Genomic DNA, 12,092 nt, shown 5'->3' on the forward strand with positions numbered 1-12,092 from the left:
GCCCTTCTCCCAAAAGCTAGGCTTCATGTTTATTTCCCAGATATCCTTCAGTTTGTGTTTTCATTTTCTCTCTGCGTTTAAGGGGCCCCATCATTCATTCCTGTCTTGGCTCCTCCGTGGCTCTAGATTTGCATTGATTCTCTCACTCGCAATCAATAATAATTAGAAAAGCATTTAATGACTTCATGAACTCCCAACCTCAACCGCTACGTAATTGCGTATCGAGGCATTTATTACTGTTGGGTTCTGAGAATATGAAATATACGTATTCATGTCACTGAGGGAGAGAGGGTAATGTAAAACGTTTACATCATGTCAGGATATGTTATTGTTAGCCTCCTATGGGAGGGATCCTCTGGGAGGAGAAGAGACAGTCTGGTACCAATCACCATGACAGACTTGAGTTGGGGAGGAGTGAGCACTTTGGGATAGAGGTCAGGCCAGATGAAGTGAGGAAGAACAGATATCACTAAGGTTCTGTCTAGCAATAGAGATGCATTGGCTGTTTAGAGGTGTAGGAGGAGACTCAGCATAGGAGAACGGGTTATATATCAGTGCTTGTGTGAACAAAGTCTTTGACTAATGCAGCTGTAATGACTCTCTGGGAAGAATAAAACTTGGTTTAAGCTTTCATAGTGTCTTTTGAGTTTTTACACTGAGAATTAGAACCTAACATTACTAATCAAGAGGGTAAAATGTTATCTTTGGGGGTGACGGGGCAGTTTATACTGCAAGTTGCTATTAATGGGAGTATAAGATTTTCTAAATGATGATTTAATCCCAGTTAAATTGTGTTAACACTGCGTAGAACTACCACAGTAACAGGAAGGAATGTGCAGCCAATGAGAAAGAGTATGTAGTAGGAATGTATTCACACACCTTACCTTCAAATTAGGAAGTCTGTGGGAAATGTTAGTCTTTGGGGGGGGGGGTCTATGTCTAATTGCAGTTTGTATCTCATTTTACCTGTGGTTCAAATCTGCTGTTTTAACACCTGACTAACCCACCGGGACTTGGGAAAATTAGATTAAAAGATTAAAGGCCTAAAGCAGCCATTTATATATTAATATCAAATAATTTCTGAGTAACAATGAAGTACCTTACCATTAAAATGGGCAAAAATAGCTGTTTAGCAAAAAAACTATTTCTCAAGCAAGAATTATCTTTGAATGGTCTGAATGGGGAGGGGAAAACTGAAAATGAGCTCTTATTGGCAGAGGTTTGGAACCCTCTTTGTTATTGGTCTATTAACCAATTTACCACATGGTGATGCCACCATAGAAATGAGAAACTCCCGCCTTGCAAAGCTACTGATCCTGTGTAGACTGTATTTTCAACCAGTAACTATCAGGGAAAAACACTGAACAAATTTGTTCACACTTTTACAGTGTTAGTTTCGTCAGCTGTTGTACAGTATGATACAAAACACAGGGAAAAACAGAATTTCGACTGCACTGGTCCTTTAAGAAAAAAAACATACAGAATTGAGATATTCATTCAATATGAGAAATATACTTACCAACAAAGTAGAGCGGAATATTAATAACTCACCTGTATCAAGATCATTAACTTGACATTGATATCGTTGTGAATAGTTATATATTGATTGTCTGACTTGGACAAACTTGTTTCTAACTCTAACTCTTAGCTATAATATCGGAATCATGTGCAATTTGGGGACAAATGCACATTATCAGCTCAATGAACTGTGTACATGAGTCATTTTCCTAAAAAAGAGCCATACTGTACTCTATGCTTGAGTCACCATCACTATTGTGTGTCAGGGAAAGTGATGCAAGTGAAAATACTTGAGCGAGCCCAGACTGCTGTGGAAGCCCACAGTGAACAGCGTTCCTCATAATTGCCCCGCTAATGTTTATTACAATACAATCTACCCAATCAAAGTGGTGTCTGCTCTCATGGTGCAGTTTGACCCACCTGAGGCTGCAGCTGGGGCAGGCAAGAGGAGGAGATGCCAATTCTGCCCCCCAAAGAAGGACTGTAAAACAAATACTATGTGCTGCACGTGTGAGAAATACATCTGCAAAGTCCATGCACACACACTTACATACTGTCCTACATGTGCTAATTAGAGTTGATTGATTTATGTTCTTCACGTTTTTTGTTTTGTATCTATTATCTTAATTTATTCTTATTTATTGTTGTTTATACACCGTGTGGTTGGGGGCAATGGTTCCAAAAAATGTGAGAAGTATTTTTTTTTTGTAGTTGTATTTTGTAGTTGAATTCTTCATTGTGCGGTATATAAGAATATATCACTATGTTGTCAAAAAAATTCAAGACTGTTATTGTTTCCCTTCAATAAAATGCATTCAAAACTACTTTCTGCACATTTCTGCTACTTTCTTAGACTATACCAGTGCTATCTCTTGCTAAAAAATGTACGTTTACATCTATGCAGTACCTAGCAATAACAATAATAATAATAATCAACCTCTACTTTAGTAAAGATAACAATTATGGCAGGTGTGTTGCATTAAAAATGAGTGGTGTCCACTGATTAAACGTCTTTCTGCATTGTGAAGAGAGATATTTTTGACCCTTAGGACAAAGGGAGTATAGAGAATGTTAAGACTACACAAGGGTAAAATATAGAATCCGCACAGCCTTGTTAATTGTTTTGGTTTAGTTGATGAATCAGAGGTGGGGCACATCACACATCAAGGGAAAATAAATTGCACTACATACAGTATGCTGTTGTTCTATCGCACATGCAATGATATCCGAGAAAAAAAAAACTTCTGTGTTCATTGTTTGCAGTTACTTCTTTGTTGTTGTAATATCGCAAATATCGCAGATAGCTCCAAATTCTCAAAGGGTCTCAAATTCTGACAAATTTAGAAGAAAAACCACAGCTGTTTGCCCCATTTCATGTCGAACAACCCTAGTTCTGAATGATTCAATGTGTCAAAAGAGATTCATCTTTGGAGGGAAAAAACTGTAGAATTCTTTCTATTTTTGTCTTCTGTCCCATAAGACCACAGCAATGTTCTGCCATGAGTCTGTCTAAGGCCACAGATTGTGCCCTTTCCCATGAGAGACACATCTCTTCCAGCTCAGCAGCCACGGTAGCTTTTGGCTATTAAGGGAGATTCAGGCAATAGATTTTACATTTCCATAATACTGATTTCTTCTTCAGCATGAATGAATTGGAGAAGGATCCTGTCTTTTTCTCATCATATTGGCAGAGAGGACAGTGTTTATATGTTTCTGCCTAATTCTTCCACAGTTGATTATAGACTTTGCCAACAATGCAGAACTGTGATTCGCACATTTCCAAAACCTTTCCTTGTGTTGACTTGTCACGGTTTAAAAAGTGTAATTGTGTTTGTCTCCCCCTCAAGTGTTTTGGGGGGGAATCACAAAAGTATAAAGGATTCTAGGATACTAGCTCTGACTTTGATGATAGCTACTTTACTGAGGAAAAATGTACTTACTATAACAGAGATGTTGTTGTCCCACCTAGCTATCTTAAGATGAATGTACTAACTGTAAGTCGCTCTGGATAAGAGCGTCTGTTAAATGACTCAAATGTAACAAGTAAATGTAGGCTCTATCTATCTTGGATGATGGGAGACAGACTATCTTCCCCAAGTATTTTATTTCCTGCATTAATTGTCACTGCCTCTCTGTGAGTGGGTGTTCAGGGTATGCACATTCGTTTAAACTAATATTACGGTGTAGCGCTGTGCCTTGAGCAGTTTCCCTCATCATTTGCTACTATCTTCACACGCCATTTTTCTGCCAGTGGTATAATCACACGGATAGGCATAGACAATGTGTTGGTCTATGTATCACTCTGCTCGTAATCGCTGCACTCTGACAATGTGTTACGACCCTATGAGGGATTTTTGAATTGCCAATCAGAGATCTTTTCTCAGATGAAAGCATTCTCTGAGTGGTTATCTCCTAATCTAATTTGATTTGGTTTAATAATGTTTTTATTTCTGGGGCATATGTCCAAAAAAAAACAGATTTCACAAACTCTCTGTAACCTCAAATGTTGCAGTTTCCACGACCAGTCAGACATGGTATCCATTTGACTAAATTCTCCAGAGGTAAGGATTTTACCCATCTGTCCATGTTGCTTTTGTTTGAGTGCCACTATAGACAAACAAGTGCCAATTTGGATGAGGCTCTTTTCACGAAATACCAACTGGCTAACGTTTGTGTGTCTAGACACCACTTACTTTTGAATTCTTAATATCCTGCAGTTCACAGATGTAAAAGTAATTGATTACATGTTGTTTAATATAATATTTTTTAACACTCTAAAGCAATATGAAAATGAAGTTGCTTACGTATCTATTGCCTTCTGCTTCAGGGCTTGCCTTTTCACTTTTTCGTCCAAGTAGGATCGATTATTATTTTTTGTCTGATTTTTTACTTGTCTGCTTAAAAAATTCCCTCGTTCAATGAACCATGGATCAAATGGCTAAGGTGGACGAGGTGGCTAACTAAGATGTTTATCTGTTTGTAAGGTTGAAATATTCAGTGTTCAGGGGAGATCTTGACAGCATAGGAGTTACTTGTCAATTTACTATTCTAAGAGTACTTGTTCATTCAAACAACTTAAACCTATATTCTTCTTGTCATACTATTTCTCAAGTGGACAAGCATTAATGTTGAGCCCTGTGCTTACTTGTATCCCAGCTCTGAAGTCATCCTCATTGGCAGAGGAAGAAGAAGCAGCATCGTCCTTCCTGCCAAAGGGTCTCAGCTGTTAACAGGCTTCTACTAGACGAGGGCTTCGTTCCCAGAGATGTGTGTACCTTTGATCCTTTAAAATAGGTATTTGAAGCTTCCTGAACCTTGTGAATCTGTGTACTTTATATTCTACATAAAGTGTTTTGAAACTATGTCTTGAAATGTCCATAACGGCCTGACCTAGTTTGCGCAGTATAATTCATTAATCCCTGGCCTTAATTTGAAAAGGAAAAATATTTTGATGTGTGACATAGTGTAGATCAGTTCGCAATAAATCTGTGTTTTTCTAAGAACACTGATGCTCAAGTAGAGCTAAGAAAAACAGTGCCCACCCCTTTGCCAGTGACAGACTGACTATGTACCCAGGCCATTCACGCAATAGCTTGTCCATGGTTAGGTATTGTCACCATCCAATATCTCAATGATGAAGCAATGGTTGCTTCAGCCATTTTAGTGTGTGCTATAGGAATAATGATCATTACTGTTCCAGTTGTAAAAACTGGTGATTTGCTATAATTCATACTTTGAGCGCTACTCAGTCTTTACATACTGACAGTCATCTTGTCTGTAAACGAAAGTTTGCTGCCTCACCGGAGCAGTTTGTTTACTACTTTCTGAATGTATTATCATAAGGGCGAGAGCAAGTTAGACTTAGAATTAGCAGCTTCCTACTAAAACAGAGGTCTCCATTAATTATACCGAAATCTTTGATGAAAATGCAAATCAAACATCTCATAAATTGTATTAAACACAGGAGGTGGCGATAACCTGCTGGCTGGAACAGTGGGAATTCCACATTTAATAGTGTGTTCTCAGCTATGGCAGCAAGATGATTCATTTTCTTAATGGGCTGAATTCAAAGATGTCTGCTGATGTCTCTCTTCTCACAGACTCTGAACTTTCTATGCTAAATGTCCAGGTGACAGTTTTTATGCTGTCTTTTCTTCACTAGACACCAGGGTGGAAAGTAGTTATTAATGTACCACAGCAATGAAACAAAAGGATCACAAAATATGCATTTGTGTGCGTTAATTAGATTCGCGTTTAGGTTGATGTTCGATCTCTAGATGCGCAGATGGGTTTGGAAGATGATGGACGTTAATTGGAGTGAATGGGTGTGCCCCCCTACCGTACCACCACCCATCCCCATTTTAACCAATTCATCTGCATACTGTATAATCTGATGTAAAAGACTATTATTATAAAAAATGACATAATTGAATAATACTTTTCTGTCGACCAAAAACTTTGTTCATAAATTCCACCTACTTGAGTCAAAATAATTTGAACCACATCCACATCTGATAAACGGATGCATGCTTGATTAATATAGTCTTGCTATGTGGTGTATATAGGTGTAATCAACTGAAACTGTAATCTGTTTTAACTATATCATGGATATTGCACTTGTAGAACCAATGTAATGGTGGGCTTAATTTGTGACACATCAGCATTGGCTAAACTGGCTATTTGCTAGATGGTTCAGTCTACAAAGCCTTTCATTGATTTTAGATTGAATTCCAATACCCACTAGGTAAGAGGGTTGCATACTATTATTAAGCTGTGTCCAACAGCTCAAAATGAACTAAAGATTAAGAGTCGGTAAATGGTAAACAGGGCTGTCTTTGTAACTATGTTTTGTTTCAGTTTCTTTTTAGACTACACATCAATAGATACTAATAACTATTTGATTAAACAGAATATAATGAACTATTTACCCTAGTGGTATTAGTCGAATGTTTGATTCATTGAAGCTTTTGTCAAGGTTACCATTTAGTATTTTATGCCTCCTTTTGGGGCTACTGGGTTTTATGTTCACGGAGAGGTGTACAATCCCAGATTAATCATAATTTATCTACGATGAGCAGAATGATTGACAGCCAGAAACCAATGCCCACCATGACCCCTTTCTAACTTGATCCGGAAAATGTAATCCTTGCAGTCTGATTATTGTGAGGGCTACTTTGTCCATTCATTTGTTTAATGTTTAATTGATAGGACTGTAAGACAGTTTTAGCATGATTCTCAATTCCTCCCATGGAAAATAACCTCATGGATAAAAACTAAACAATTCAAGCATATGTATAGCGTTAAATAATAAAAATGTTCAATAGCAAAATCTTCAAAGCCAATTTGTATGGCTTAATGTACACACCGACTCACCTGGGAGAGCGTAGGGTATAACATAACAAAAAGGGCTGCTTCACAATTTTACTCAAGAGCCTAGGCAAGTACTCAGTGTTGCCATTGACACAGAGGCGCATCAATGTACACACACAAGCCACACCCTTCCCACCCAACCCCCACCTATTTGTCTCTGTTAGTTTACAAGCCCTCCGGCACCTCAGTGAGTGCTGGGCACCAGGTCTACTGAGAGTAGTGTTGTGATAAGCATTACATGTGGATGACAGTCCCCACCTACAGCTTCCTGACACCACAGCTGTCCAACACATCACAGCTCAACCGTCTCCCAACTGGGGAAAGCTTGGCCTAAAGCCCTCAAACTAAACTTTGGACCTCATGCCAGTTCTACTGCTTTTTTTGTCATTGTGCCCCTCTTATCAGGGACTGACAGGTGGGACAGGAAGTCAACATTGAGTTGTACACGCCCATATTAATCATCCTGTATCTACGATGAGCAGAATGATAGACAGCCAGAAACCATCCTGACCTCTTTCTAACTTTTTTAAATGTAACCTTTTTTTAACCTGGTAAGTTAGTTAAGAACAAATTCTTATTTACAATACCAGCCTACCCTGGCCAATCCCTCCCCTAACCCATACAGTGCCTTGCAAAAGTATTCACCCCCCCATTTTTCCAATTTTGTTGCCTTACAACCTACAATCCAAAGTCAATACTTTGTAGAGCCCCCTTTTGCAGCAATTACAGCTGCAAGTCTCTTGGGGTATGCCTCTATAAGTTTGGCACATATAGCCTCTGGAATTTTTGCCCATTCTTCAAAGCAAAACTGCTCCAGCTCCTTCAAGTTAGATGGGTTCCTGCTGGTGTACAGCAATCTTTAAGACATACCACAGATTCTCAATTGGATTGAGGTCTGGGCTTTGACTAGGCCATTCCAAGACATTTGAATGTTTCCTCTTAAACCACTCGAGTGTTGCTTTAGCAGTATGCTTAGGGTCATTGTCCTGCTGGAAGGTGAACCTCCATCCCAGTCTCAAATCTCTGGAAGACAAACAGGTTTCCCTCAAGAATTTCCCTGTATGTAGCGCCATCCAGATGAAAAACATCCCCACAGCATGATGCTGCCACCACTTCACTGTGGGGATGGTAGTCTCGGGAGAATGGGAGGTGTTGGGTTTGTGCCAGACATAGCGTTTTCCTTGTTTGCCAAAAAGGTACATTTTGGTGTTATCTGACCAGTGTACCTTCTTCCATATGCTTGGGGAGTGTCCTACATGCCTTTGGGCGAACACCAAACGTGTTTGCTTATTTTTTTATTTAAGCAATGGCTTTTTTTCTGGCCACTCTTCCGTAAAGCCCAGCTCCGTGGAGTGTACGGCTTAAAGTGGTCCCATGGACAGATACTCCAATCTCCACTATGGAGCTTTGCAGCTCCTTCAGGGTTATCTTTGTTGCCGCTCTGAATTAATGCCCTCCTTGCCTGGTCCATGAGTTTTGGTGGGCGGCCCTCTCTTGGCAGGTTTTTTGTGGTGTCATATTCTTTTCATTTTTAAATAATGGATTTAATGATGCTCCGTGGGATGTTCAAAGTTTTGGATTTTTTTTTTTAAACCCAACCCTGATCTGTACTTCTCCACAACTTTGTCCCTGACCTGTTTGGAGAGCTCCTTCGTCTTCATGGTGTCGCTTGCTTGGTGGTGCCCCTTGCTTAGTGGTGTTGCATTCTCTGGGGCCTTTCAGAACAGGTGTATAGGTACTGAGATCATGTGACAGATCATGTGACACTTAGATTGCACACAGGTGGACTTTATTTAATTAATTATGTGACTTCTGAAGGTAATTGGTTGCACCAGATCTTATTTAGGGGCTCCATAGCAAAGGGGGCGAATGCATATGTACAGTGGTTCCTCCTTTAACTTCTCTAGGATAGGGGGAAGCATTTTCACGTTTGGATGAAAAGCGTGCCCAGAGTAAACTGCCTCCTACTCAGTCCCAGATGCTAATATATGCATATTATTATTAGTATTGGATATAAAACACTCTGAAGTTTCTAAAACTTTTGAATCATGTCTGTGACTATAACATAACTTATTTGGCAGGCAAAACCCAGAGGACAAACCATTCAGAATCTTTTATTTTGGGTTTTTTGAGATTTCTAAGGGATCTTCCTGCAGTTCCTATTGCCTCCACTGGATGTCAACAGTCTTTAGAAAGTGGTTGATTTTTTTCCTTTGAGAAATGAAGAAGTAGCACTGTTCAGAACGAGGCTCCAGTGAAGTGTACTGTTTGTTAGAGGCGCATGACCAGAAATGCTATACATTTTTTCCCTCCGGTATTGAACACAGATCATCCCGTCTTCAATTTGATCGATTATTTACATTAAAAAATACCTAAAGTTGTATTACAAAAGTCGTTTGAAATGTTTGGACAACGCTTACAGGTAACTTTTGAGATATTTTGTAGTCACGTTGTGGATGTTGGAACCGGTGTTTTTCTGGATCAAACGCGCCAAATGAATGAACATTTTGGATATATATCGTCATAATTAATCAAACAAAAGGACCATTTGTGATGTTTATGGGACATATTGGAGTGCCAACAGAAGATGCTCGTCAAAGGTAAGGCATGAATTATATCTTCATTTCTGCATGTCGCGCCTGGAAGGTTGAAATATGATGGTCTGTGATTGTTAGCTGGGGTGCTAGCCTCAGATAATAGCATTGTTTGCTTTCGCCGTAAAGCATTTTTGAAATCTGACACGTTGGCTGGATTCACAACAAGTGTAGCTTTAATTTGGTATATTGAATGTGTGATTTCAGGAAAGTTAAATTTTTATAGTAATTTATTTGAATTTGGCACTCTGCATTTTCACTGGATGTTGGCCAGGTGGGACGCTACCGTCCCACATATCCCAGAGAGGTTAAAAGTTGTGTCATACTGCGGCACACCTTGCGTGCTGTCTCAGCATTCTGTGGCACGGCATTTAATTCTCAGCCACTTTTTGTGTTACTCCAAGTTATTGCTAGTTTGACTCCCAGAGGGCATCTTTGAGAAGCATTTGATAGTTTTGTAAGTCGCTCTGGATAAGAGCGTCTGCTAAATGACTTAAATGTAAATGTAATAGTCTTCCGTATTGCAGACACGCAGGAGACAGGGGTTCAATCCCCCAACGGGGAGGAAAGAGTAGGCTGTCCTTGTAAATAAGAATGAGTTCTTAATTGATTCAATATGTGTTATTTCATAGTTGTGATGTCTTCACTATTATTGTACAATGTAGAAAATAGTAAAAATATATTAACATCCTGGAATGAGTAGGTGTTTCCAAACTTTTGACTGGTGCTTGCTTCATTAATTTGATTAATATTATGGTGTTTCTATTCCATGAAAAACACAAAACCCTCTAGGTAAATTCAGACCGCTTTGCTCCCGGAGCACACACTGGATGTTTGTGCCGAGGCAGCCAAGCACCCAAGCTAACGTTGGCTAGCTTGCTAGCTACTTCCAGACTCAAATGAGACCACTTTGACCATTTTACTCACCGTAGCAGAGCTGGTTAGGCAGTTTTCGTGTTAACCACAGCGTTGGTGACTGTAACTGTGCTGCAGGAAACACTTTAATTACACTTTTTTTGCCGACAACGGCCATATTCAACGGATGTTGAGCGCTCGTAAATTCATTATTCTGCACTCTGGTGCACTTAGACAAGAGTGCTTTGAAATCGGAGTAGATAGCCAGTGTAACGCTCGTCTTCCTCCTCGTCTGAGGAGGAGCAAGGATCGGACCAATATGCAGCGTGGTTTGAATACATAATGATTTATTTAACGAAGACGAAAAAACACTTAACTTCTTGGAACTATAGGGGGTGCTGTTCCGCATTAGATATGGGTCTCCAAAATAAACTGCCTCGTGCTAAATTCTTGATCGTACAATATGCATATTATTGTATTATTGGATAGAAAACACCTTCTAGTTTCTATAGAAGTTGGAATTTTGTCTCTGAGTGGTACAGAACAATTTCTACAGCACTTTTCATGACAGGTTCAGATTTCAGAAATTTTACCTCTGATCTGGAGTCTTTAAGGCGACAGTGAATGCTATGAAGAAACCGACACTGCCTACGTCTTCCTCTGGGTGTCTGTACGTCATCACGTTTTGAATGAAATCGATGGGACATTCACAGCCATTATAAAAGACCAAAATGTATAGGGACCGCCCTTTCGTCGTGCGCCTGAAGCGTGAAGGCCATCGACTTGCCTCGTTCCAAATCGTTGTCTAACCAGCAATATTTCTCCGGTCATGTTTTCAGTCGTTATAGTTGTTAAAACATCATAATGTAGTTAATTTGAACCGTTTATAGCAATTTATATCCGTTTAGTGCGATTTTGAGGAATTTATTTGTTGTGCACTCTGAAACTTTGGACACGTTTTGGTGTCGGTCGTTGGTGGACATTTCGAAGGACAGAGACATCTATCGACCAAAAGAACGTTTATAACATAGAAAGGATACATTGCCCAAGAATCTGATGGAAGAACAGCTCAAAGTAAGCAATATTTAATATGATAAATCGTGTTTCTGTCGAAATATTTTAAACGCATATTTCGCCATTTTGTTTGGTATAGCTTCACTTGGCGAACCCTGTATTGAAAAGTAAGGATAATTTTAAAAATGTAAATCAGCGGTTGCATTAAGAACTAATTTGTCTTTCGATTCCTGTCAACCCTGTATTTTTAGTCAAGTATATGATTAGCTTTCAATAAACTAGATCACTCTGATAGATGACGTCAGACATATTGAGGCTTGATTTCCTTATATTTTATGTGTAACCACGGTTTTGTATGGCTAAATATGCACCTTTTCGAACAAACTGTATATGTATATTGTAAAATGAGTTTACAGAGAGGTCATCGAAGAATCTGAGAAGGTTAGTGAAAAAATTAATATATTTTGCGGTTATTACGTTTAAGCGCTCTTTGGCTGGAATCGATGCCTGGTAACGTTTGCACATGTGGTATGCTAACTTATCGATTTATTGTGTTTTCGCTGAAAAACGCTAGAAAATCTGAAATATGGTCTGAAATCACAAGAACTGGTCTTTCCATTGCTATGCTTTGTCTATTTTTATGAAATGTTTTATGATGAGTAAATTGGTCATACACGTTGCTCTATCTAGTAATCTAGTCGATTGTGATGGTCGGGCAATTGTAAACTGTGATTTCTACCT

Source organism: Salvelinus sp. IW2-2015, unplaced genomic scaffold (genome assembly GCF_002910315.2).
Source record: "Salvelinus sp. IW2-2015 unplaced genomic scaffold, ASM291031v2 Un_scaffold16496, whole genome shotgun sequence".
NCBI classification, from domain to species: Eukaryota; Metazoa; Chordata; class Actinopteri; order Salmoniformes; family Salmonidae; genus Salvelinus; species Salvelinus sp. IW2-2015.